At 38.9% G+C, this 27789-nt stretch overlaps 1 long non-coding RNA gene across 2 annotated transcripts in view; it reads right to left on the reverse strand.

Annotated features, from left to right (window-relative positions):
- LOC134872287 (uncharacterized) overlaps positions 1-27789 on the reverse strand; it is a 97797-nt gene that overhangs the window by 7085 nt on the left and 62923 nt on the right. The window lies entirely within an intron of this gene.

Raw genomic sequence — 27789 nt, forward strand, 5'->3', positions numbered from 1 at the left:
CTCTCATATGTCTTAGCTTATATTCAACAATTCAGATAAATCATACAATATTCACCACAACAAGGAATACCTGTAAACTAACAGCATGTTACGGTTTGACTGCGAAGAGACACATGATGAAGTGGAGGCTCAAATGAAAGGGGACGGCTCATGAACAGATTTCAGTTAAAGAACACTTCAGGTGGTGAGAAGAAGAAGATAAGACGGATAATGGTATAGTGAATAAATACAGAGTGGGGACAGTCATAGCTGAATGAATAGGGACAGGTGAGCTAGCAAGTGTAGGCCGACAGAGCCTCGAAATAAGGAAAAAATGCCTCGTCAGGCTAAACCACTGTATGGGAGCTCCATCGCCTAAGCTTGCCTACAGACAGGCAACACAATGTCAGCACCTTTTTTTAGTAACTGTCATCACCTTACCAATATTGAACTGGGAATTCGAGCCGCAACAAATGGGGAAGGGTGATAATACTTAATAGAGAACAAAAAAAGAACTGCCAGGGCGGTAACTTGTCTTGTTACAACTTGGTAATCTACAACCCAAACCTCCACACCTTTTTCAACGCCTGTGTGCACAATACCTCAAGACTTAACATGAACCTTGGTATTAGAAGCAAATCTACTGCTGCCACTTTAATTCCTGAAGATGTTAAGTGGAGCAGGACAATGTCAATATAGGCATTCGATTTCCTAGAAACACATTCATTAGTTGTAGATATTTTCTTCATATTTTATACTTGGGACAAAAAAGGTATTGCGCTGTATAAAAGCAAAATCTATTGTGGTAAGAACTCAGAATCTCAAATTGAGAAACACATAGCTCTATTCAGGCCTTAACACATTGATATGTATATTTTCTGTTTAAATGGTAGGCGTATTTCTTTAAGTCTTAATTAAATGTGTCTTTTTTTACATCGCATTGTGGTTCTTCTGTTAATGCCTGTTTATAATTTATACTTAAACTTGTCTTGCATTGTTTTACGGGGGTAGGTGGGTGTGGGTGAATGAGAAGCTTTATGAAGGCCTTAGGCAAAACTCAGGATAAAATAGTGTTGGCCCTATTTAATATATGCAATAATATGAACAGCGGGTTGATTTTTAATTATTCATATACATGAATTATAACTTAATGATGTGTAGGTTAAAAGTCATTTTAGAGGGCTTTCTTTTGTTATCAAAGGCTTCATAGATGAAAAGGGAATCTCTGGTCTTGTCACATCCCTTCACTGAAACCTCTTTTATTCCCTATACAACTCACCCCTGTGTTCCTTTCAAGCTCTAGCTACATGTGTTGACATGAAGTGTGAGTGTACAACTGAGAAAAGATGACATGAATGAGAGTATGTGTTACAACTTGAATGTGAGAAGGTGAAAGGAAAGGGCATGAAGTGTTAAACCTCCCTCTCTTCTCTCTGGTCTCTTGTGGAAAGAAAAAATGAAATTACCTCCTCCTGCAATATCGCCAATCTGACTCAGCAACATCTTATTGTTCTTTTCTCTTCATTCCTATTGCTCTCTAGTCACCTTTTAGTATTATTCTCTACTTCCCCTTCTGTCGCAGTACAGTGCATAGCCAAAGAATGAAGGTCCCACATTTATCTCCTATTTTCTACTCCCTTTGTTGCTCCCCCCACACTCTATCTCTTATGTTTTCTCCCCACGTGTTTGGTGCTGTTGATGGGCCACAGAGAAGTGATTAATTCCCAACACAGTGTGAGCGAGAGCGCACACCGAAGGAGAGCAGAACTGAAGCATTCACAGTTCTGCAACCTTCTGATCCCTCAGCCAAAAGAAAAATATCCCCATGGGCCAGAGCTTGTGTGTGTGTGTGTGTGTGTGTGTGTGTGTGTGTGTGTGTGTGTGTGTGTGTGTGTGTGTGTGTGTGTGTGTGTGTGTGTGTGTGTGTGTGTGTGTGTGTGTGTGTGTAAAAGAGAGTGAAATAGAAAGGGAGCAAGTGATGGCTAACCTGAATCACAGAAAATCTGACAGATAGCTTTCCCACTTGATAAAATACCTGGGATTTCTAGATGTCATAGACCCTGAAAATCCTGAAAAAGACTATCCTCATCAGAAACTAACTTTGTTATTTTCTGTGTTCAGGCACAGCAAGAGGGGGCAATAGGTAGCACAATGCTTGACCTACTCCTGGAATGATAAAGCTCATGCACCCCATTTGATTTGCTGGGGTTAAAACCCCTGTCAGTTCCAAAGGTACTAAAGGACAAGGTAATGTTCTTACACAGAGTAAAGAGATTTGTTTGGTATATCCGGTATGACACCGTTACCGAAACATTTGAATAAATATCCAGCAAAAGTAAGCCAATATGAAAATCAAAACAAAAACAAGATAGGCCTAAAGACAAAATGAGAAGATATACCCCAGATAGAATCTGCATGCCTACTACATACAGTATATGAATCTACATATGCACACAGAGACAAACATGCATACACACACAAATGAAGTACACAGGTATTTCCTGTCATGCTTTACATAGATTTGTTAAATCCAATAGTACATGAACATTTTCGCTATGATCTATTAAGTTGTGCCTTTTTGTTATGTTCCCTTTTTATTGCAATACCACATCAACTCATGGTGTTGATGTAATTCAAAAGACAGCATAATGATCGGACATGTATCTCATTCTGAATGAGATCTTGCTAAAGAAGGCTTCCTTTATCAACTGAACAATTCATTAATGGAAAAAGTGTTTTTTGTGGTGTTTTCCACACCCTGAACAAAAACCTGCCTCCTCAACATTATCCTAGTGTTAATAATATCTGAAGCTCTTCTGTCAACTATAATAAGTAGGTCACCTTTACAACTGCAAAATCACATGGATATCCAACCAATACATCTGAACCAAATGGCATTTCCAAAGCATTGGGGGCCCTTATCATTTCCAATAATCTTCATAATCTCTGATCATAGGACTACACATGTAAAACAGACGTTGCATCTTTAATTACATAAAGGTTTTATATATACGTAAGTTGTTAATACAACTAGTTGATCCACATCACTCAGTGCAGTCCAGTGTTTTTGTTTTCTGTTGGACAGAACATCAAAACGTTGAAGGAGTCATTGTATGTAATCCAAACATAGACTCAAATTGTGATGCTGGCTGTTTGTCTGACACCATCTATTAGAAGAAAGTTGCTTTAGTGGAGAGAACTAAAGGTAATCTAGTGCCAGCAGGTACTGTAGTCTACAAAAAGGGAAACAAAGAAAAAATCAAACACAAAAACCCTTTCATCCTTATGCTGTAAAATCCTGCACCGACTCAATTCATTCCATCACCTTTATGCTCACCTCGTGCAAAATGGAAATTGACAGTAGTCCAATCCCAAAATAACATGAGAAGAGGAAGTCAATGGCACACTTCACCCTATTCTCTGAGCACACTTAACAAGAAAATATATTTAGGACTGCATTTCTACTGATGACGGCTGTTGGATGGATCAATCATTGTACCGTTTTTTCTACTATGAGAATCTATGGACACATCTTGAACACATTGTGTCCCTGACTTCTTTGAGTCTTTGATTGTTTTTACTTACACTTCCCAGATCTGTTCGTGCTAACTTCTTATCTTTACGGTTTGCCTCATTTGATATATGTCAACATTCAAGTTGGCCAAAGCCGAACCCATCTAGAGCTGTTTGTAGTCAACACAGGCCTTCATTCCCTGTCATCAAAAAGGTATTAACCTGCCCAGGCCAAACAATGCGGTTGTGCCACATGACATTGCCACAATGTCAGTATCTGAGGTCATTATTTGTTCAATAGCCATGCCCCAGTGGCTCCCCAGTGGCACTGCTTTTTGAAGAACTTAAACAGAAGAAAAGACACATTCCTGAGCTGCATTTACGCCAACATGCAGAGGCAACAGTTTTTAAATGTTGGGCGTGCTGCAGGGGTGTTGTGACAGTTCATGCCAATGTTTAAACATGGCAAGCACTTGCCTTGGGCTGCACTTGGATCATTTATAGATCTTATTATAATAAAATATTTCATGTTCACCACCAGCTCTTAGTTGACTTCATATACTTTTTCTGAAATCACCAATTATGTTATCCTGTGACATTTCACTGCAAAAAATAGGGTTACGGTGTAATTTACAGATAAAGAAAAATCAACTCTTAGCCATATTCAATGCTCACAGAATCCAATGAAAATATATATGCGATTAGGGTTATTGCAGTTGCTAGAAAAATTGTTGAAGTTTAACTGAACAATAAGCAGCTTTAGAAGGGCAGGGGAAGGTTTTAAATGGTTGTTGTAAAACACAGATTTGTCTGTCCTGCCAGCCCCTTCCTTGACACTGTTGTGTAACCTCCGTGATATTGCACACTACCGACGACTACACACTTTTAAGGCTGCAACTAGAAGTAATCTTCTTGCTGGATCCTTCAACTTTACCGTCCTATCAAATTGCTTCCATTATCTTTTAAAGACGGAGGTGTCGGTGAGCATGTCGAGACCCAAATATACAATAAACCTTGGGTTTATGACGGAGGTCCAGATGATGATGGGCTTGAAGGGTTTCTCGGTGCTGACAAACTTTCTGGTCATCAGCCTCACTGAGTTTACTGGCCCTCACTGTGCTATTAACTCACACACACATTGGTGCCTACAGTGCAGAGGTGGAAAAACACCAAATTTGTTTAGTGACGACCAGCTGCTGCTTTAACACAGCAGCAGAATGAATTGGAATTTTTTGGTTGCTTTGTCGCAGTGCACACAAAAAGCTTTGGAAAAGACAAGCGACAGAAATGCAATTTAGAGCTTAGGTAAATTACATATTTCAAAAACCTAAGAAATTATCAATACGGATGGATGGGAGATATTATGTCTCATGCATTGCGGTCCATGGACACTTTAGATACTGCCCTAAGGAGTTTGGAAAGTCATAAATGTTTTCATTCCTACCTTAGAGCTTTATCAACAAACCACAACTTGCTGCCTTAATTATTATTGCTCAGTCTTTAGCCTTCCTTTGGAGTGCCATTATTAGTGAGGTTTGACACAGCAGGCACAAGCAAATCAAGCTATGGGTCATTATGAATCAGCATGAAATTAGAGGTTACTGTCCTTCACTTCTCTTCAGGGGGAAGTGTTTAATAGCTGGAATGGCTGTGACTCTAAAACTAGCATAGCGGAAAAAACTGAAGTCTTGTTATGCCCATTTACCTCCAAGGGCCCAACAATAATTGCATTCAAAAGAAAAAGGCCTATACTGTATATATTTTTACATTTCCAAACATTGTGCAAGCAGGTTGAATTCCATCTATAATCGAAATGTTCTTTTGCTTATATGGCTTCTTGATAAAGCCAAGCTTTTGCTTTATTTTCTGTGGTTTTTCAACCTAATTCCAACAAATTCAGGTCACTTTAAAAGAACAACTATTGTACAGTATATTTTAAGATATAATGATGATAGGGCTTCTTCACAAAGAGGTACTTTCAATTTCAAAGGACGTCAAGCAGTTCAACAGAGCAGGGCTGCAGTGCGGCTCTCTATTTTGTACTGGTGTGTGTGTGGAAAAAAACAAGTTTAAAATAGCTCAAATTTGATAAGAAGCAGTGTGGACCACCTGTTTAACTGCCCAATGACTGCCAAGGGGTCTAGGAAAACCAATCTGTATGCTTGCCTTTTTCATTGCAGACACTCACAACTCTTATCAGTCGCTACAATCCCTATAACAGTCATTTTACTGAACATAAGCTTGAGTCAGTTCACCTAACGTTCACAGTGCTAGAGCCAGAGTAACTGTGGTTGTAAGATAGTTTTGCGGCATGGGATTTTTATTGTGAGGAAAAGCCTATAATCTTCTCATAGCAAAGGCTGCCCATAGCCTAGTGTACATTCAAATGAAAATGTTACTTTACACTAGTATCCAGTAGCACGCCTAAATGTCTTATCAAGTCGCTGATGACATTAAGAATCTCAGCAGTGAACGGAATTGATTTTCATAACATCACCAGTGAGCTGAGAGGAACATTTGGCATTTGCTATAACAAAATCACTTGAGTATATGCATCTTCGGGAAAGGAGATAATCTTTTCCCACTACTAGTGCAGCTATTATCCAAAGCTAATTATATTTCTGGCTTAAAGTGATTTCCTTGATGCAGAGACAGGGCAAGGTAGAAAATGTTCAACTAATCCATTTATAAAGAAAGAAGGGGGGTGGGTGAATTCAGTGATCCACTGCAGTGATGATTGCATGTTTGGAAGAATCATTGGAGAAATCTATATGAACATTTTGGTTATGGCAATTACAGTGGGGCAAAAAAGTATTTAGTCAGCCACCAATTGTGCAAGTTCTCCCATTTAAAAAGATGAGAGAGGCCTGTAATTTTTATCATAGGTATACTTCAACTATGAGAGACAGAATGGGGGAAACAATCCAGGAAATCACATTGTCGGATTTCTATGAATTAATTGGTAAATTCCTCTGTAAAATAAGTATTTGGTCACCTACAAACAAGCAAGATTTCTGGCTCTCACAGACCTGTAACTTCTTCTTTAAGAGGCTCCTCTGTCCTCCACTCGTTACCTGTATTAACAGGTTATTAATGAACTCGTTATCAGTATAAAAGACACCTGTCCACAACCTCAAACAGTCATACTCCAAACTCCACTATGGCCAAGACCAAAGAGCTGTCAAAGGAGACCAGAGACTAAATTGTAGACCTGCACCAGGCTGGGAAAACTGAATCTGCAATAGGTAAGCAGCTTGGTGTGAAGAAATCAACTGTGGGAGCAATTATTAGAAAATGGAAGACATACAAGACCACTGCTAATCTCCCTCGATCTGGGGCTCCACGCAAGATCTCACCCCGTGGGGTCAAAATGATCACAAGAACGGTGAGCAAAAATCCCAGAACCACACGGGGGGACCTGGTGAATGACCTGCAGATAGCTGGGACCAAAGTAACAGAGGCTACCATCAGTAACACACTACGCCGCCAGGGACTTAAATCCTGCAGTTCCAGACGTGTCCCCCTGCTTAAGCCAGTTCATGTCCAGGCCCGTCTGAAGTTTGCTAGAGGACATTTTGATGATCCAGAAGAGGATTGGGAGAATGTCATATGGTCAGATGAAACCAAAATAGAACTTTTTGGTAAAAACTCAACTTGTCGTGTTTGGAGGAGAAAGAATGCAGAGTTGCATCCAAAGAACACCATACCTACTGTGAAGCATGGGGGTGGAAACATCAGGCTTTGGGGCTGTTTTTCTGCAAAGGGACCAGGACGACTGATCCGTGTAAAGGAAAGAATGAATGGGGCCATGTATCGTGAGATTTTCAGTGAAAACCTCCTTCCATCAGCAAGGGCACTGAAGATGAAGCGTGGCTGGGTCTTTCAGCATGACAATGATCCCAAACACACCGCCAGGGAAACGAAGGAGTGGATTCGTAAGAAGCATTTCAAGGTCCTGGAGTGGCCTAGCCAGTCTCCAGATCTCAACCCCATAGAAAATCTTTGGAGGGAGTTGAAAGTCCGTGTTGCCCAGCGACAGCCCCAAAACATCACTGCTTTAGAGGAGATCTGCATGGAGGAATGGGCCAAAATACCAGCAACAGTGTGTGAAAACCTTGTGAAGACTTACAGAAAACGTTTGACCTCCAAATACTTATTTTCCAGAATAATTTGAAAATCATGTGATTTTCTGGATTTTTTTTTCTCATTCTGTCTCTCATAGTTGAGGTATACATATGATAAAAATTACAGGCCTCTCTCATCTTTTTAAATTGGAGAACTTGCACAATTGGTGGCTGACTAAATGCTTTTTTGCCCCACTGTAAATCATTGTTTCAATAAAGCAATGACAACTCAGTGATTTCTAGCACAACTTCATCTGCTTACCAACCCTATTGAGAACCATACAACTAAAAAAAGAACAACATTTCCCCAAAATATATGTATGCTTGTGGAGTTTTGATAAAGAAATGTTAAAAGCAAGACTGATGCATCTCCAGAATGAAAGCTAAACAGGCTACATGCTCTTCAACAAACCCTTACTTTTCTCCTTGCAACATACAAGGTCCATTATTTCCCTCTTTTGGCCCAGCAATGGACATAAATCTTAAGGCATGGAACTCCAATACGGACACAGTTACCATATGGATAATGTGCTGGGAGGAACCTATAACTGGAAACGTGTTTGGGAAAGGCACTAGACAATGGCTGCATTTGAAGCAATCAATGCATGCAGAGGTCAGGTGATTCAAATTGCGTGCTTAACATGTTCCAGTTAACATGTAATGGAAATTATTACACAACTTCATTAGTGTTCACAACAAAATACTTCCCCTTTCATCTTTTGTCTTCGATAATCACCACTGTGAGTCCTAGAGGGCTGTATTGCTTGAGGCAGGCTGTGGGGAAATATGTCTTCCCTCTGCCTGAAATGGGTCTCATTACTTCTCTACAGCTGTGACTTCTCACCAGAAGCAGTGGGCCTTTACACGGTGTGAATCCTTACCTTCATAGACGCTCTTAATAGCAGCAAACCACAGAAAACACTAATGTAAGGATTTATTAATCATTGTGTGTGCACTTTACACTCCTCCTACTACCAGTATGCACTTACAGATGCTACTTCTACTAAACCTATGGCCACCAACACAGCAACTGTGTAAAGCCTACACAGCCATTACATATAAAAACTCTAATGTTACCTAAATATAGTTTTACAGCTAATACATCTCAACTAGGATTGAACCAGCAACTTTTTTTTCTATTTAGTGCAAACTGAACCATATACACACAGTAATAGAAAGTAAGAGGGCTCAGCGTCCCTGTTACCTGGTTTAGACATAACCCTGTATAACATAATATACTTCAAAGCTGCAATCATATTACGATTAAATACCAAAAGTGGTGAACTAGGGAAGATACAGAAGGTATTTGGTTTGAACAGTATATACACACAGGTAAAGGTTATATTAGCTGTTCAAAAACATCAGGAAGTCCTGAGGTCCAAATCTTACAGCATGCTGTTTGTAACATCCGCTTTAGAGACTGGGATTTAGAAATAGAAAATACCATCACACCCCGTGACAGGTTGAAAGAAACAAAGAAACGGGATTGAGGGAATAATGAAGGGGTCGAGAGGTTTGAACAGATGATGAAAAAAGTGCAGAGATTGGAAGAGCGTGTTGTATAAAGTGATGCCTGCTTCAGTGCCTAATGGCACAGTGAACAGAGGTGTAATTGATTACTGTTATCAGTGGACAGGCAGTTACTATAACACAGATAATGGCAGCCATAATACACTGCCTGGCAATATACTGTTAGACTGATGGAAATAGACTGATAGAAAACACAGGAGTAAGGGGGAAGAAAAGAGAGAAAGGAATGGGAGATAATAGTCTACAATGAGTATTGAGACAAAAGAGAAGAGACAGAGACAGAGGAGAGCGATGAAGAGCTTCTAATAATATAATGGTGTATTCATATATCAGTGTTGTCCTTTGCAGGGAGAGGTTTGATCTTTCCCACATGCCATCAGCCCACTCTGTTATCCATATTTTCTCCCCCAGCACACTTTCATCTTGCGCAGTTTATTATCAATATCCACCTATTCCAGCCTTATGACACCCATTCATCTCTCCTCACCTATTCTTACCCTCTTCGCCTCATTTCACTCGTTGGCTCTCAGCGATCACCTGCCCCCATCCTCCTAAATCAAGTCTGCCTCATTCATCACCCCTCTCTTCACTATCTTCACCCCTTTCCCTCTTTCTCATCCATTCTCCACCGTGCTGCTAAGCTATTCTGTATTGGGCTGAGCAGAGGAGACCTGAACAGCACTGTCGCTGCTATGGTCACCAGGTAATGACTAGGAGCTGTGAGCAAGCCAACATCTCCTCGAAGGACAAAAGAGACAATGATATTTCTATCCCCCACAAATTCACACAAATGGTCACTTGTGTACAAATAGGAGAGAGTACGCATGCAGCCACATGCACAAAGTCAGGAAACTGAGACAGAGGCACGCACATAGAAGAGATACTGCAATATTTAATGTTCCTGTGTGAGTCATGTCTCTTGAAAGCCCATGCCTCGGCTGTAAATCTTTAGACTTTTGCAGCTCTCTATTTTGTTTAGTGGTCATCTGGGAGCAAACACGCGCACACACACACACACGCACACATATGCACACATACGCTCACACTCCACCATAAACCTTTACAGTTATTATGATGGAAATAGCACAGGCAGGTGGAGTGAAAGCTATGGCTGAATTAGAATCTATATTGTTCAGACTTTAAAGGTGCCATAGAATGGAAAACTGTATTTACCTTGGCATAGTTGAATAAGGAGAGTTCGGTACATTGAACTGACATACCATGAACCTCAAACACCATTGTTTCCTCTTTCAAGTGCAAATCATGAATATGCATATCACAGCGGTAAAACGGGCGAATTACAACAATCCCTGTGTGTGACGTCACACACGGTAGTCCAGCCCCAACATTTGCATACACCAGCTGCTGGAAACACTAACACTAACACTACTATATAGCCTCCATGGTTCATCTCTCACAGTTTCCGAAATTCACTTACTTCTGTGGGCTCTGAGGCAGCCACGGATTGCTCCTTGTAAACCAGCCAATCAGAGCAGAGCTCGTCATAATTATTTAAATGAGCCCCAAATAAGGCAATTCAGCTTGTTTCATTCTAGGACCAAATCTTAGAGATATAAATTTGCCTGTAAAACCGCATCTGGACCTTTTTTGGATCAACCAAAGTTATATACCTTATTTGGAGACATCTGAGAACAATTTAAAATACCAGATAGATGCTTTCTATAGCACCTTTAACATGCTTTGTCTGCACTGTTGACCTTGCTAATGCATTTAATGATTGTTGATTGTTGCATTTAAAAATTGTGATGGTGGTTATCCAGGACACACCAGAGGTGTTGTTATGAAATTTTACTTACAAACTGGTGTTTATACAGATGAAGATAGTTTGAAAACCCACGGTATACTCAAAATAACAGAAGTATTAGAATATCAATGCAACACATGTCACATACGTACTTTAACAAATATAGCCCAAGTTTCTGGCCATTTGTTTGGTTCTCAAATTAACACCAAGTCTCCAAACTAACCTTGTAACCATAAATAAAATGTGCTACACAAAACTAATAGGAAAAATGTTTTCACTACTTTTCAAAAACACCTGAGAGTGCAAGTCACTACCATCCACTGTAAGATAAGATATTGATATATACCTGAAGTTCAAAAACACATCCTATTAATCACACTAATGTGCTCTTCCTTCCATATAAAACAGAATGTTGTTAAGCCTCGTGGGACGAAAAGTTGTTATGACACATACTGGCAATCCCTTGCATCAACAGCTACATTAATACTAGTTATTGTCCAGCTGAGGTTTTATGGAACTCAAGCAGTTCAGAGATGATGTTGTTACCCAATAATTGAAGCTCCCCCATGCCATGAATAAAGCAATAAACAGAATCTTCCAGCCCACTTGTGGTTAGCCACCCACAGATCAAACAGTCCGTCAGCAAAAAAGTCTGTCTGAAATGTAAAACACAGACATCCTATGTGGGTTTGACTCAGCAGCAGTCTATATTTAATTTAGGAAAAAGAAATGACTCCAGTGGTGAAAATGATGCTTAATGCTGCTGATTTTTGTTTACATATGTTGCAAAACAAAAGTAAATTGAGGCAACATAGTAAAAACACAAAGACACACGTTAACTGTGAGCTGTATAACACATTAAATGTTTATGTATGACGATAAATAAGTCAAAGCTGATAAAAAAAACAGGATACTTGAATAACCAAACAAACAACAGATCTCTGAGCCCCGCAATCGCAGCTCCACGGAAGGCGCACACGTAAACAACGAAGAACACGGCACACAAATGGGAGGAAGAGTCACCAGAGCCTTGGCTGGCAGCTCATCACTTCACACACCTGGCTGCCGTCCCAGCCTGTTAGAGGCACTACCAAAGAACCGCCACAATCAAATTACTAGGAACACAAAGCAAGGAAACACAATCAGTCCCCCAGTGACTTCTACACCCTGTTTTCTGGAGATTCTAGACAGACCACACCCGCAACTGCTTCACTGCCTGGGACAGAAGCTAAGGAGAGCCTTCTTTTTGTTGCCATGCAAGCCAAGGATTTAGGAAATCTACATGGTATACAGACTTAATTTATTACAATGCTCTTCAAATGTTTGCTTCAGCAGGTCAGAGGACGCTACTCACTTCCAGTCACAGCCTCCACCACTTCCACCTTTCATTCTGTTAGAATATTATTGCACTCATCAAATACAGTGCTCTTCTTTTTGTGGAGAATCTGTAAATAACCGACAACTTTAATTAGAGTAACATATTTCTTTATCTTCTAGAGCGTATCTAGGTGTATAAATTACATGCGTGTTTTTTATACACACACAATTTGCACATCGAGACTTGGCTTGCATGAAGGGACCTAATTAAGTGAAAGAAAGGGGGGAAAAAAGCCCAGAAATATAATGACTAGCACAGATTGTTTTCCAGACATCTTAAGGGTAGTAGTACACATTTTAATTAGATTCTACCTTAATGATAAGGTAGGAATTAGTGTTTAATGTGTAAAAGGGAGGCACAATAATTAAACCAGTGTGTGTCCATAAGATGAATGTATTTCAATGAAGTAGCTTGCTATGTTTGAAAACATTTAGAATGTGTGTGTTCAATTGTAGACTCAGTTGCACTTTGTAATTTACAATACCAGCCCGAACGTGCTCTATTCAATGAGCTGAGTGTGTGTGTGTGTGTGTGTGTGTGTGTGTGTGTGTGTGTGTGTGTGTGTGTGTGTATACACTAGTTTTTTTTTGCAGGATGGACTCTATTGTGTGGTACAGCCATGCTTGAGGTAGCCTGAGCTAAGCTGGCTTGGTGTAAATTGATAGGAGAGCAGAAGAGAGGTTTGCTAAATTTGTACAAGTAAACACTGGAATAATTCTCATGTATCACTTCAAACCAAAATGAACTGGGACTGCTCAAGATCATTAGGCTCTGCTCAATTGTAGCTTGTGGATTGTGACAGCACATTTAACAAAACAAACAGCGCAGTGATTGATAAATACACCACCCAATGCTCCAGAGCGCAGGGCATCAAACCTATTTGGCTCAGAGTTTGAGGTTCTTAAATTGGCTTTCAGAACTTTGCTTCTCTACCTAGTCTTGGATGGAAATTCTTCCTCTAAATTGCTCTTTTGGTTATGCCGGGGAATGCCTCCTGACATGCAAAATACTTTAGTGCTTAGAGAGCAAATGAGACTGGAGATGTTGTAGAATTTGGAGAACGATTGTGTATGCCTTAGCTATCTATCTCTGAAGTAAATGTGCAGAAAATTATTTTTACCCTGCACATGCATTACATGAAGTATCACCCTTTTTATTTTCCAAAATGGCAATTTAGGAACTTTATAGGTGTCTTATTGTTGAATCAACTTTAAGTCCAAAGGGATTTTAAAAAAGAATCAAATTCAACCTATTTTCTAAGGCTAAATATCTTGTAATCAAAAACGGATGATGATTTCTAAATTGTGGGTATAATACAAAGGGCCTAATGATTTCGCACAAAAATTATTTAGGTAAGCTCAAAGGCTGACTTGAATGCATAATATGTCATTTAATATCACTTAATAACACAACAAGTGGTGTGGGATCATGAGAGCCTGTCATTGCAGTCAGCCTGTCTGTGGTAGGATTCCTTCTCTGTTCATCTTGTAGGAGGTTTTTTACAACATAATATCCACAGGGGTTTTCCCATCTCCAAAATTGATCAGGGTATTCAATTTCAAAATTGAATTTAATAAATGTATACATTATAAAGGACCTAGATTAAAAACAAGGCTTAAAATTGAATAACAGGTGTATTCCTGACTGAACATTTAAGCATGTGCAAAGGGATCAATTATAGGCAACACAATTAAACCAGAATAAAAAAAGACTGTTAATTTCATTAAAATTACGAATGTCTTTAGTTTTGAAAAATTGGTGAAAACATCAGGGTTAGTGCACAACTTATAAAGCAAAAATCTAGTCATTTTAAGCCATTTAAATGACACAATGCTATTTATTATAACTTTACGGTAAACGCGCACCAAAAAACAGGCATTTCTTCAATGCTGAAACCAATCACTGCATTAAAACAACTACAGAATTAAAAGGATTAAAATCAACCTGATAATAAAAATATCTAAAATGCAAAAATTTAAGAAAATAAAATGCAAACTAACAAAAAGTATGCAGCAGTGTAGCTAAAACATTGTAGCACTTGTTATGTTGTTCTCTCTGGTTATTAAAACTTAGTGACCTGACTGAACTGCAGCTTCATACTCCAACTCGCACAAAAATACCGGGAACGAGGAATGAGCAGGGACAGCGGCAGCAGCGTCAGAGGAATAGCAGATCTTCCCTGAGGCGTTTATTTCCTGTATTGACATGCCAATTAATTGAATTGGCCGCATAGCGCATGTGAGGCACTGAGGGCATGTATATTTAACCTGCAGGTTACACATTGTGTTCAAATAATTCAAATATATTCAATTTGCTTTAATTCAAACTCAACAGCCACTGCATTGGGATCACATAGTAATGTGGTTTGCATCACAAAAAACACAAAATATCACTAAATGATATAACTGCACGACAATACACGAGAATTTAGCCTCTTTACTTGAATGTACCTACACTCTCTCTCTTCCACATACACACACATCCATAGATGTCACAGAGATATAGCAGTAGACGAGCCTCAGGATGTATTTTATCAAATGGCTACTCATCCATAGGTCTTCATCAAGCAAGCACCATCTATAAAAATGACCCACTAGGTTTTAAATACAGGACATGTGAAGGCCACATCTGCTTATAATAATACAACTCAATTTGTACAGTTAATTAAAAAAGAAAACTGAACTCAAATAAAGCCTTCCCTTCATGTTCCCGAAAATGCATTTCAATTACAGACTGAGGGACCTTCTCTATAGCGAGTCCATTATTTCTTAAAGGATATACTGAATAAGTTTGCCTTTTGTGATATTCAGAACTCTGTTGTGCTGCATAGAGGAGCTTATTTGCGCATTTAATGCAAGGTTACAGGAAGGTTTGGCAATTTCCTACAAATTGAATCTGTCCCTATCAGAGCATCAACATTTCAAATGGGTACAGCAAGACAAGAAGGACCAAACTGAATTTTTACCCCCTTATCATACCTGAGGGCTCTTGTTTTTTATAATTAATGAAAACACGGACATTTTCTCTTAGGATAAGAGCATTGTTAGTCTGACACTCATCCTCAATTAGCATTGCACTCTGCTTCATTATTCAGTGTGAAATGTTTGTAATGATGCCAAAGCAGAGGGCATTGTGTTCAAATTGAATTCAGCCCAGAGTGGATTGTCCCTACCCAATTACAGATTTTGAGCCACTAGACAGTACTGAATAGCTCTGCTTGTATCCACGTGGGTTTATTCTGCCTGTTGCTGATAAAAATCAACATTTTTAATCCCCAGCATGACTGATTATCCCTCCCAACTGGGGGAAGTTGAGTCACTTAAAAAGGAGGAAACATCCAACTGAGAAATCACCTGAAATAGACAGACAGTACTTTAAAAAACAAAGAAACCATCCAGACATGCTGCATGTCATCAATCAGAAGTGAATTGGATGCAGCCCAATCTCAAAGTTCAAGCTGGAAATAAAAACACTGTAGATAAGATCTTTTTTTAAATAAATCCAAAATGTTATTATTACATTTAACAGACACCTACAGCATACATTGACACATGCAAACTGTAGACAATCATCAGCAAACACTAAACTTCAGATCTTATCATATTCCATTTACTCATGTTAATCATTTCGGTGTCCTTGTCTCCTAATTTAAATACATGTTTTTTTTTTCCAAGTGTGTGTTGCATCAGGCTGGCTTTGTTTGATCAAAGAATATCATTTTAATTAACCTGCATGTCATTGTGCCTTAGATGGAGAGAGAAGTCCTTTCTGTTGTTTCATTTAATTTTAATATAGACAGACTCAAGCTGTGGACACACACCCTTTGCTTTTTGGAGGCTAACACATTTTCTTTAAGGTTATTGGATAATGCCCTTGTTGCAGGCTTTGGAGAATAACAGTTTCCCTTTAGTATTAATTGAGGATACAATAGGGAAGGCTGAAAGTGTAACTGAACATACATTAATCCTAAAGTGCAGAATGTTAACACTAAGCTGCCTGATATGAAAACATGTCTCTGTGAAGCCGACACCCTTCAGATTATATGTTTATTCGTAAATGTGTTCGTTAAAGTCAACTAACATGAAGCTCATATCAAGCAATACTCAATTCATAGTGCATTAATCCCCCTCAAAACACACACAGCCTGCTGTAACGAGCGGTACTCCGGTTACCCTTATTCAGAACCACTGAAAAAGTCCCAGGCTATCCAATTTCCATCGCCCTTTTTACACTGTGTTCACCAAATTCAAAACAAATGAAAAGGGTGACAGGAATCCAGAGACATTTAAATTCCTCCTCTTTAATAGTTTTATCTCAAGTGTAATAATGCATTCAAGGCCAAGGGGAGGCAGGCCAGGGGGGGGGGGGGAGTTGTGAGCATCTGTCAGAGAGATCCACATGCAAAAACAGAAGCCCAGGAGCACGAGAAAAAGTAAATCACACACTTAGACACGTACTTAAAGGATTTAAAGGGTGCATGTCAAGATAAAACATCCACGCCCAGGCAGGGAGTCGTGTCTTTAATTAGTCATAACTTTTGAATGATGAAAAGAAAATGCCATATACAGTACATTAGAATACTCAAGAACCATCATGCCAACTTGGTTTATTTTTACTCATGAACCTCCTTGTGTGTGTGTGTGTGTGTGTGTGTGTGTGTGTGTGTGTGTGTCATCACATATTCACAGTCAGTCTGCTATTTCTAAATTAGTTAAATCACCCAGTACCACACACCCTCAGGGATGTGTTTCATTGTCTAATCTACATACTGTTATGACTATAAATTAATTTCAGCGCCTCATCCAATATCTGATATATCATCGACTTTATTACAATAATAATAATAATGGCCATGGACATTATTATTTATGTATTTCAGGCAGAGCACGCCTGCTGAACACACTAGAACGCATGCTGATGTCCATGTAAACAAGCCCAGATACAAAAGATTCATAGAAAGATATGAACAATGGGCAAATATGTAGACACATTATTGATGTCTTTGTCTTTCCTGCACATAAGCGCACACACATACGCACTCACGCCAAGACAGAGAGCCAGGGTGTGAGATAGAGTCAGGGATGGTGCTATAAATTACAGAATGCAACTGCAGCTTATCTCAACATTGATTAAAAGGGAAAACTGGCCCTGAATACCATCTAGAGGCCCAAAATGGTTAGAAATGAATAAATCATAGCTCCTTTCCCAAACAGCAGAAGGAGAAAATGAGCAATATCCTCGAAAGCTCTAATTTTTTTCCAGTGTAAATATGAAGGGTTGTTTAGTGAATTCTAAGCAGATGCTTACCTGATTGGAATTTGATGCACAGCAGCAAAGGTTGAGTTATGGGCAATCCAGTAAGAGAAGCACATTTAAAAATCCATCCTTTCATTTCACTATGAAGTGTAATTTGAAAATTCTCCAGCAAGTACATACAAAATTAAATTGGCTGTGTAATCTGGCAGTTATTGAAGATCAAAGCCTGTATGGAGACAAAGTAGAGAAGTAATACTGAAAGTTTTTTTTGGAAGCATAAATATTACACATTTCAAGGTTTTTGCTTCTATCCCAACTAAGTGACCATATACTAACATTTTTCCCAAGGACTTATATCAAATTAATAACAAAGATACATCACAATATTCCACAATAGCAGCCTCCATGTTTTCAAGTAGGCTAGTAGAAATAGTTAATAAGCCCAGAATATAGATTGGTTTATTTTTATCTCAGTCATTTGCAGGAATGAGTTGGACAAATGGCTCTTTCTGTTTCTATAAATGATGGAATTATTTGCCCTATTTAAAATGTAGGTTATAGCCATTGCTCTGATTAATGAATTCAAGAGGAAAAATGTAAATGCTTGTCCTCATCCCAGACCCAGCTGGGTAATGTTCCCTTCTCATCGCCACGTAAAAGAGCAGAGCATCACCTTCTGAAATCTGAAGAGCTCAAATAAACAAGCCCATCACACAGCCTCACACTGGCTTACTTTGATTCCCCGTTGTCACTTCTGAAAGACATAGTATAATCTTTTGCTTTGTTGCTCTTTCATTTCTCCTGTCTGTACAATGAGCATGGCCAACACAGAGGAGTGAGAGAAGAAGGTGGTAAAAAAAAAATGGTGCAAGGGCAAGAGGACTATAGTACAGGTCCTGGTAAGCAAATATAAACAGCTGGCTGTGTGTAATGGTAAATTGGGGGGCTATATTGTCTGACTTTTAGCCAGGATGAGTGTTGTTAAAAAGGGTCCAATATAAATGACAATTGTTAGAAAGGACAGCTCTTGCTGGATAAAATAAAGTATGCTTTATATGTGAATAGACCTAGCATTTTCAGAGAGGAGCCTTATCGCCCCATAGGTATACTTGACTAGTTGTGAAACAGTATTATCAAATAATCATCAAGATGTGGTGTACTTAAACATTCTGTTGCTACGAATTCCATTTATTTTTCAGATCGGTCAGTGCCAGACTCGACTCTATAGGATACAAAAGTAGCAATTTTCCTTCCATCACCAGAATATGATCCAGCACAACTCTTCCTATTGCGCACTGCGTTCTGCAGCTGCTGGAGGTTTAGCAATCCATTCTCTATAGCAACCAATCCATTTCTCAATCTAGTGCAACCTCGTCTTCCTCTTTTTCTCTACAGTGGGAATGCTTTTTCTTGTGTGTGTCATTGCTACCTGGAACATTCGTTTGTAAATTGAGTAAAAGGCCAAATAGTACACTTTTAGTAACATCATGATCTAAACGTGTTGTCTTCATCTCCAGTAGTACCCTCAAAGAGTGTAATCAACGGATCAACTGTCACCAAAGCAATATAAATGATAAAAGCTATAAAAGGGCACCGTAAAGCCAGGCTCTTTTTTCAGCAGACAGGTGAGCGATACACTTTTGAAAACAATGCTTTCTATAATGCAGCGCAAGTTAATTCAGGAGGACTGGGTTTACATTCATTCACTATATACCATATAATCAGCTCATCACGGGCGTTCTCATTAACCATTTACATTTTCATCTCAATCTCCAGCAGCCAATCATCGTGCTGCAGTCAAACTTTAAAATTGTTCTCCTCTCTCCTGCTGTCAGCTGTGATTTCAGGTATTTTTGCTACAGACCGCCTCCCCACCTCACTTCATCATATCCTGCGCCCAGGAGAGCTAATCCAAAGACCTTATCACACATCCTCTTATTCTCATCTCCTTTCAAATCCAGATCTCCGGCATCGTGTTCATCCCATCTCCTCATCAAATCCAGATCTTCAACATCACCTAGGCCACGGGGGGTTGCTATATGCTCACGGCTGCATTTCCACCTTAATATACGATATCAGGATCGGGGTCTAATCGGCAAAGACTTATTAACATTTCTATCACATGGCGCATGTGTCAGTAAATGTTCTTTAAACAAAAGATGAAGTCTCTCTGATTTAACTTGCATTGCTCTAGTGTTGTTGACAGTGGGCGTGATTAACCTCAGGGGTTTACACTGTGATTTTGTGACAAACTATTGAATGTGACTGGAATTTTAATGAACGGGAAAGTGGATTCTCTGAAAAATACAAAGTATTCAAGGCATTTCAGAAATAACTAAACCATTTGCACCAGCCGGGAGCTTGGTTGGAAATGGGCTTTTTAAATCACAGCTGTCTTCACACTGCATGCCCTGAATCTATTACTATGTAAGTTGTCTCAATAAAATCCATTTAAGTGATTTGTACCATTCAGTTGGTTGATTTGGGATTCTTTCAATTTTAAATTTGCAAACAACTCGTGTTAATGTTAACTGATTCACTATTAGGGTCGGTTTTCTGCACTAGTAGAGTGATGTCTTCATTCAATCTGAGAGCACATCCTCTAGCACGCGAAATGTCACAGAGGCCAAGAAGGGCAGGTTTTCATTCCAAAGTACACCGTGTACTTTACTGATCAACCTATTTTCAACAAGAGAGCTGCAGCTAAGTCTCAGCGTGATTAGCAAATCAGAGAATACTCTCCCTAAGTTTCCCTAAGACGTGTTCAGTCTGAACTTCACATGAATTCTAGAGGTGATGTGATTGCATAGAAAGTCAATTTAAAAGATGTGAGCGAACAGGGGGAAAACAAATCCTGGTGAGTCATACAATCAGTCTTGGCTGTACGTACTGTAGCACACCATATACTGTACACAATAAGGTCACTGGCCACGGCTAACAAATAGGGACTGCAAAAAAAAGAAACAGTTGAGTGGATATCATTTTCTGTAGTTTTTTTTGGTTTGATAATTCCATTTGAAGTCCAACAATACAATATATCTCCATTAAATCTAGCCCTTAGATATTTCCTATATGACATAAGCTCACATGCTTGATATCAAATGAGGCATCAGTCCTATTATAAAAGTTAAGAAGTCTAGAGGGCAGGATCATGTCTCAACAACGTCTTAATCATCTTCTTCTCTGTCTTTACTTTCCCATTATGTGTTGTTGTGAATGTGTTATTATGTGGCATGTGTGTTTGTGTTTTTACAGATGTGAAGGCTTAGCAGGGTTGCTGACCACCTGGTGCTTGACTGGCATGTTTGCTGCGCAGCAGGTAGCACCGACACGTCTCCATTGACATTTTACACAACCTTGTTCCTTTTCATACAAGTTCACCTGCCTGCCTTAGTCACTTTATAATATGCTTTGACGGTAAAGGACATTATCAGAGGATTAAAAAGCCTGTAACAGCAACATTAATCAGTGGTCCGGGGCAATTTGGTCTTTAAGTAATATTTGTAACACCACTTTGAATAGTGTAAAGTTTTCTAATCAGAATTGTGCATGAAATATGTAATTGTTAGTTTGTTCATTAAAGTGAATTATTATTGTTAATGTAGACATCAAAGAAGTTCTTATTTATACTTACGTAAGGCCTAAAAGTCTGAGTCCATAATGTATGATTGTGACGGCAATGGTGTCGCTGTGTGTGTGTGTGCTGCAAACCCTTGAGCCATGAGAGCTTATGGCTTTGAGGGCCCGGCCCCTCCAATTATAACACGTTAAAGGCAGAATTCTCTTTACTTCTCTCCGCAGGGAACCGGCAGAGAAGGCTTGTCTAGTTTTTCACTCTACCCAGAGTAATAATTACCTGAGATAATTACTTTCCTCTCTCAAGCAATTAATGCCAATTCCGGGGGCATTGGTTTGGGACTCAGGCGAGGACTTAGGTTATGCATACGCTTAGAAATTAACAGCAGGGAGCTTTTATTTTTCTTTAACTGTCTTTATTAAACACTTTGAGACATGAAACCTTAAGACGTGGGAGCTACGGTGTGCTGAAGCAGAGGAAGTCATATCAAGGAGCGGTACATGCATGAAAAACACTTGAGTAGTATGCGGGGGGGGGGGGGGGGGGGGTTAACTATTAGAGAGCTGGAATGTTTAGCAGACCAATCAATTAATCGATCAAGAAAAAAATATCTAACTTGTCTTAAGAGGTTTTTTTATGCAGCAATGTCAGAAATAGCCGTTTGCAGCCTCTTAGATATGGAAATCTCGTCATCATTTAATTTCACATACAACGGAGTATCTTTGGGTATTTGAGTGACGAAACGAGACACTTAACAGATATCACCTTGGACTTTTTCACATTTTATTGACCATAATATTAATCAATGAATTTAGAAAAAGATTATCAGCTGAGCAGAGAGGATTGTTAGTTACAAAAGACACTTAACCAAAAGACACTTGAATGTTCGCGTGAAAGGTAAAAATACACATACGGTTGTAATGTGTTTAATGAAACCATAGCAGTCATACAACTCCACAGGTATTAAACAAATTACAAACAAACATCTACCTCTGACCATTTTTTTGCTTTCCATTGAACTCAACCCTTCTGACAGTGTCACACGCAGCAGCATTCAAATGAGTGGGATCAGGATCAGAACCATACACGGCTGTTTCTGATCCTGCTGTGTGTTAGTGTGCGTTTGTGTTTACAAATACACACGTTAGAATAAGCAAAGCTGATAGCCATCACATGCAGCTGCCACCCTGGGATGAGTGCTCGTTCTCGGGTGCCAGTATCTCATCATGGGGTATGCAAAACATTGTGAGAGAGTGACCCACGCTCACAAGCATTCATTCCCCGCCACCCTGAAATCATGCAGCTCTCGAGATAGAAAGACACAGCAGGGAAGATGAACCCCCATCTCATTGAACGGCAATGGATCCCATCAACTGATTAGTTATTCTAATTCTGTGTTTTTATTCCCTTATGAAATGGGCTGTTAACAATATGGGTTGTTAACAATGGGTAGCAGGTATATGAGCAGGAGCCCTCTTTTGTAAGCTCTACATAATCAGGGCTTTGCTGCTTTTTGAAAGTTCTTTCTCTTGAGATGAACTGTGTGCATTGAAATGTTTTTCAAATTCATTATGCAACGTTAACATGCGTCACAAATTGGTATAGAAAGAGCAGATACTATATCTCCTTTATGTTTTCTACTTCAGAACTTGCAACCTTAATGCCATAAGAAATAGTCCAGTTTGGTTTCTTTCCAGCAGTGGCTCAGTCAGTAGGGGCTTGGACTGGGAATCGTAGGGTCGCCGGTTCAACTCCCCGAACAGACTTGAAAATATGGAAAGTGGACTGCTACTTGGAGAGGTCCCAGTTCACCTCCTAGGCCCTACTGTGGTGTCCTTGAGCAAGGCACCGGGCACCTCCAATCCCCCCCTCCCCATTGCTCACCGGGCGCTGCACAATAACTGCCCACTGCTCCTAGTACTAGGATGGGTTAAATGCAGAGGACAAATTTCACTGTGTGTGCTCTGCTGTGTGCATGTATGCGATTCTATCTGTTAATTACGCTATTTATATTTGTAGGATAGACACGGAGGACAGCGGCATTTGGAGAATACAGAGCAGTCCAAACAGAAAACGATATTGTAACAACAACAAGTGTGTTGTATCATATTCCTAAGAAATTATACTTTATGCAAGGAAAAACATGCACCCATTATAGTGACAGTTGATCCTGGATGAGATAAAGCACCATAATCAACACAACGAAATATAAAGTATAGTCTTCAATGTCAAACTCCACAGTTATAAAGTGCAGAGAGTGCAGAAAGAAGGCAATTTGATCGTTATGACCTTTTTACCTTTCCTGTGTGCAGCCATTTGGCCAAACATTTCATTTGGGGATAGAATATGTCAAGATGTAATGAGAAATTCAACTGATGCCTTTAATGCTTCCCACAGGATCTTTGTCCATTTTGGTCATTATGCATTTGCTAAGCCATCAGACATTGTAGAATGTGAAAGAGTATAATACATGACACTTAATGTGTTCATTATTGCTCCCAAAATGTAGAAACATGCCTCTATCTTTCTATTTTGATCAAAGAGGACAGAGTGATGCCAATGCTTTGTATTGTACAGACAATTGCCTGAGAGTCTATTACATGTATTGTTTTGGTTGAGCAGATTCATTTTATTCATGTTTTATTTATTGAGGAAAATTCAATCATTTCAAATTCAAGGTCCAATATCTGAAAAGTATTACAAATGTAAAGTGAATTGCTCTTTGAAAGGTACTTGCACTTTTATGCTACTGTCTATAACAGTGTTTCTCCCCGTTTTTTTCTGACACTATATCCTGAAAAGCCTATTTATATTTATAGCAGCTTGCCTATACAACATAATACACAGTGTTATGGGAAGCTGCTCATAGCATTCACTAATGGAAGGAAATGCATTTATGCGAGCTTTACAGATGTCCCTCTTTGACTGAAACAGAAAAGATAGACACACTTTAGACTCATACGTTATCTCTCTCTGAGGGTTGGTGATTTATCATTTGCATGGTGAAAAAAACCCTTGATTTGTTTCTTTGTTTTATATCGAGCAAATTGCTGGATTTTAACTGTACACGGTGTATAATGGACATATTGTTTAATTTATTGTTTTCACTAGTTGGTACTAAAACAACTAGAACATGATTTAGCATATTAGCATATTGTGTTTATACATGTGATTTATGAGTAGTGCTGTGTTTCATTAGCTCACGTCAACTCATTTTTGTTGAGCTTGTTTATTCCCACTATGTCAAACAACATTGATTTAGAAAAACATTAGAAAGATATTTCAGAAGCACAGAAAAAACAACTACAGCCTCTAAACTATCCGAGTGCAATCAATGCCCCTCTGACACTCATAAACAATCAGCTTCATAAATGTCAGATTTATTAAATGCCTCTTGTAGCCCTATCGAACTACAATAGCATTAGCTAAGTGCACCTCATAAACTGGCAAGCCAGTGTGCCATGTTAAACGTGCAATACCAATTTCGTTCTCTCGCACACCAAGTACACGTGTTACTGAAGTTGAAAAAAGGAAAACACTGCATCAACATGCACACAGGAAGTCACTTAAACTATCTGGAGACATTAAACCCCCCTCAATCTTTCATTCTCACAGAGACAGACACAAAAACACTTTATGTGAGGAATCTGGGAAGAATGACAGACAGAGACAGAAAGAAAGATGTGTGAAGTAGTTAAGAAAGACAGCCTCATAGAGGGAGATGGCATTTAAAATGTATAGCTGTTGTTATTGTTTGTGTGCCATCACCATGAGTTTCCAAATGACCACATTGTGCCATCAATAGGGAGTAAATGACAGTGCGTCACCTTTAGAGTGAGCTAGAAACAATACCTGTAATGGCTCATTGTGTCCATGAAAACAATGAGCCAATCTTTTAAGGCTGTTTTTGGCTTCTGGAGAACAGATAATGTGCACGTTAAATATTCATATAATTACTATAGATGAAGAGCCTTTCTTGTGCCGTGAGATGACATTTCAAATTCGATAAATCCTCAAGTCTCACCTATTGCTCAACTGGGTTCATATTTCAGGTTCAAACAGAGCGGATGAAATGTAATGATGCCCAGAGTAACTAAGGGCCACTGTGACAACAAGTGGTAAACTGATAGAGGAAGCAGGAGGATATAGATTTGAAATGAGAAGCGGTATTTATAGTGAGGATTTAAAATGTGCAAAAACAATAGATCCTGGCTTTACAATTTGGGAGCAGTTACATAGCGTCGGTCCACAGTGGCAGAAGTTTCTGAGAGATAAATGTATGGTTTTTTTTGCAGCACAAAAGCAAAAGAATTATGGAAATATAAATTCAAAGACATTTAAAGCTGACTTTCAGCCTCCTGATTTGAAAGAGAAGCTGTATAAAAAAAGAGCTACTGTATTACAACCAAATGTGTTTGCTTTATAATGAACTATGGAAAACAGTGAGCTAATTTAGTGAAGAGCTAACACAACCATAAACCTAAAGTGTGTACGAAGCTTCTAAAGTATATTTCCATGCTCAATTATGACATCTAAGGTTATATAAGATATAATGTTGAGATTTACAGTAAAACAATCCATATAAAGTTCTGCACACAAACATAGTGAATGAAATCAGATGAAAAAAGAGTCTTTACAGTGAAAAGTATTTAAATAAGTTAAGGGGCTTTTCAGTAGAAAAGTAATGTTTTGTGCTTATGATGATGATGTAATATGCATATTGTACGTGATCAATTGCAGTCTGATTTGTAGTAGTTGTAGTCAGTACATGCTGAGCGATATATTAGGTGTTGAGGAAAGATGCATGTATCAAAGGAGACCACAACTGTTAATTCCAATCTTTGTTGTCCCATATATACTTTTTTTATCGATTAGTTGAAGTCCTTTATTGTTTTCTACCTCTGTTTCAGTTATTAAATCAGACATGCCATCCATATCGAAGGCACATACCACAACAAATGCCTGTATACAAAGAAAACACACTAATATTGATAGAGTACGCCTGCAAGTGAGAGATACATCGGTGCAAAATGTTTTCTTTTTGTAATGCCATGAACAATTTAATGAGTTATAGCGACAGAGGATGAAAGAGGACTGGATGAAATCTGCAAGAGAGAGCGACCAGTGATGTTTCTGTTGATGTGAACAATCGCTGGATTCATTCCTTCAGTGCTGGCTCCGTCAGATCATTTTAGAGTTGGGTCACTCATTCAGCAGCTAATGGGCTGTTATCAGCACGGCACCACCCAGTGGCTCACAGAGGCCTTAAGCTTACAGCATGGAGCAGTATCGTTATCCATATTTTCTCTGTGATCACTGGCTTTATCATCTTGTCAAATAAGGGCGTACTGGGAGTTTAAAAAAAAAAACATAACTCTAGATCTTTATGACATTCCAAACCTAAATAGCTCAGTTTTCTGAGCTGCAGTGTTTTTTAGACCCTGACATTTCTCTCAATAATTGACTTTGATTTTAAGTTCAGGGGTGATTTTTCCACTTACTTGGTTCCCCTGTAACTCACAACAAATTGCCTCAGTAAACCTTCACTTTAAAAAATGACATTTAAAAAAGGTTCTTTCTCTTTAAATAAAACAGATGCTGATTTGATTATGTGTTCATCTCTGGTTTTCCCTTGTAAGCATCCATAAATAAACTGTTTAAATAGCTACAAGCACACAGGAGTTTATAAAAACACAAATCCTCAAACACAAGCACCGACAAAAAATATATGTATTTGTAATTTGTTTCAAATCTTCTTTACTATTTGGAGGATTCATCCCTTTCTCTCAAAGCCCCATCTCTTTTCTTGTCTTTCTTTTCATCGATAGATAATTCATCTGGCACAGTAAAGTCATCTGTATAGAAGACTGATGGCTAACAATTGACGTGCCAATCCCGTCTAGACAGCAGCACTTCCTCCAATTATGTTGGAAATACAAACATGATCGCAACAACAATGGCAGGATTACCAACACCACATAAAAGGAGAGGAAGAAGTGCAGGAAGACAAGTGATGAGGATGAAATTGACAAAGAGAGATGGAAGGTGACAAGCCTGGACTGTGGAAGACATGATGGTATCAATAGTGAGAGATAGAGGGAGGAACAAAATACAAATAACGTAGCCTCTTGTCATGGTACCATTGAGCGGGGCATCAGTGAGAGGACGCCTTGGGATTGAGTTCATGTATGTAAAGAAAATGTCAATATGAAGACAATAACACATACAGATCCTCACACAGACACACAGAATGAGTTGTAAATGTCATATTGTTTGCTCAGTACTTCTTAAAGTTATTTTTCGTTAACATTATGAGAACTTTTGTTTCACTCAGCTGCATCAGAAGCTATAATTCTGGTGTCTGTCAAACGTTAGAAGACATTTCACAGCGTTCTATGAAGAAAAGAGGCAAAAAGACATCCAAAAGGTTGTTCCTTAAGGTTGTTTATGATGTCGTTGATTAAAAAAAAAAAGCACTTTAATACGGTACTGTTTTGCAAACTAAATGCAAGTCCAACAGATCAGAGCTTCCCATTTGCACATGAATGCATGCCAACTGTCATAGTGACGAAATTGATAAGTATAGATCTGAAGAATCATGTCTAACAATATCAAATTATCAAAAAATTGTTTGGAAATCCATTTTTTCCAGAATATGTTAGTAACA

Source organism: Eleginops maclovinus, chromosome 11 (genome assembly GCF_036324505.1).
Source record: "Eleginops maclovinus isolate JMC-PN-2008 ecotype Puerto Natales chromosome 11, JC_Emac_rtc_rv5, whole genome shotgun sequence".
In the NCBI taxonomy this organism is placed as follows: Eukaryota; Metazoa; Chordata; class Actinopteri; order Perciformes; family Eleginopidae; genus Eleginops; species Eleginops maclovinus.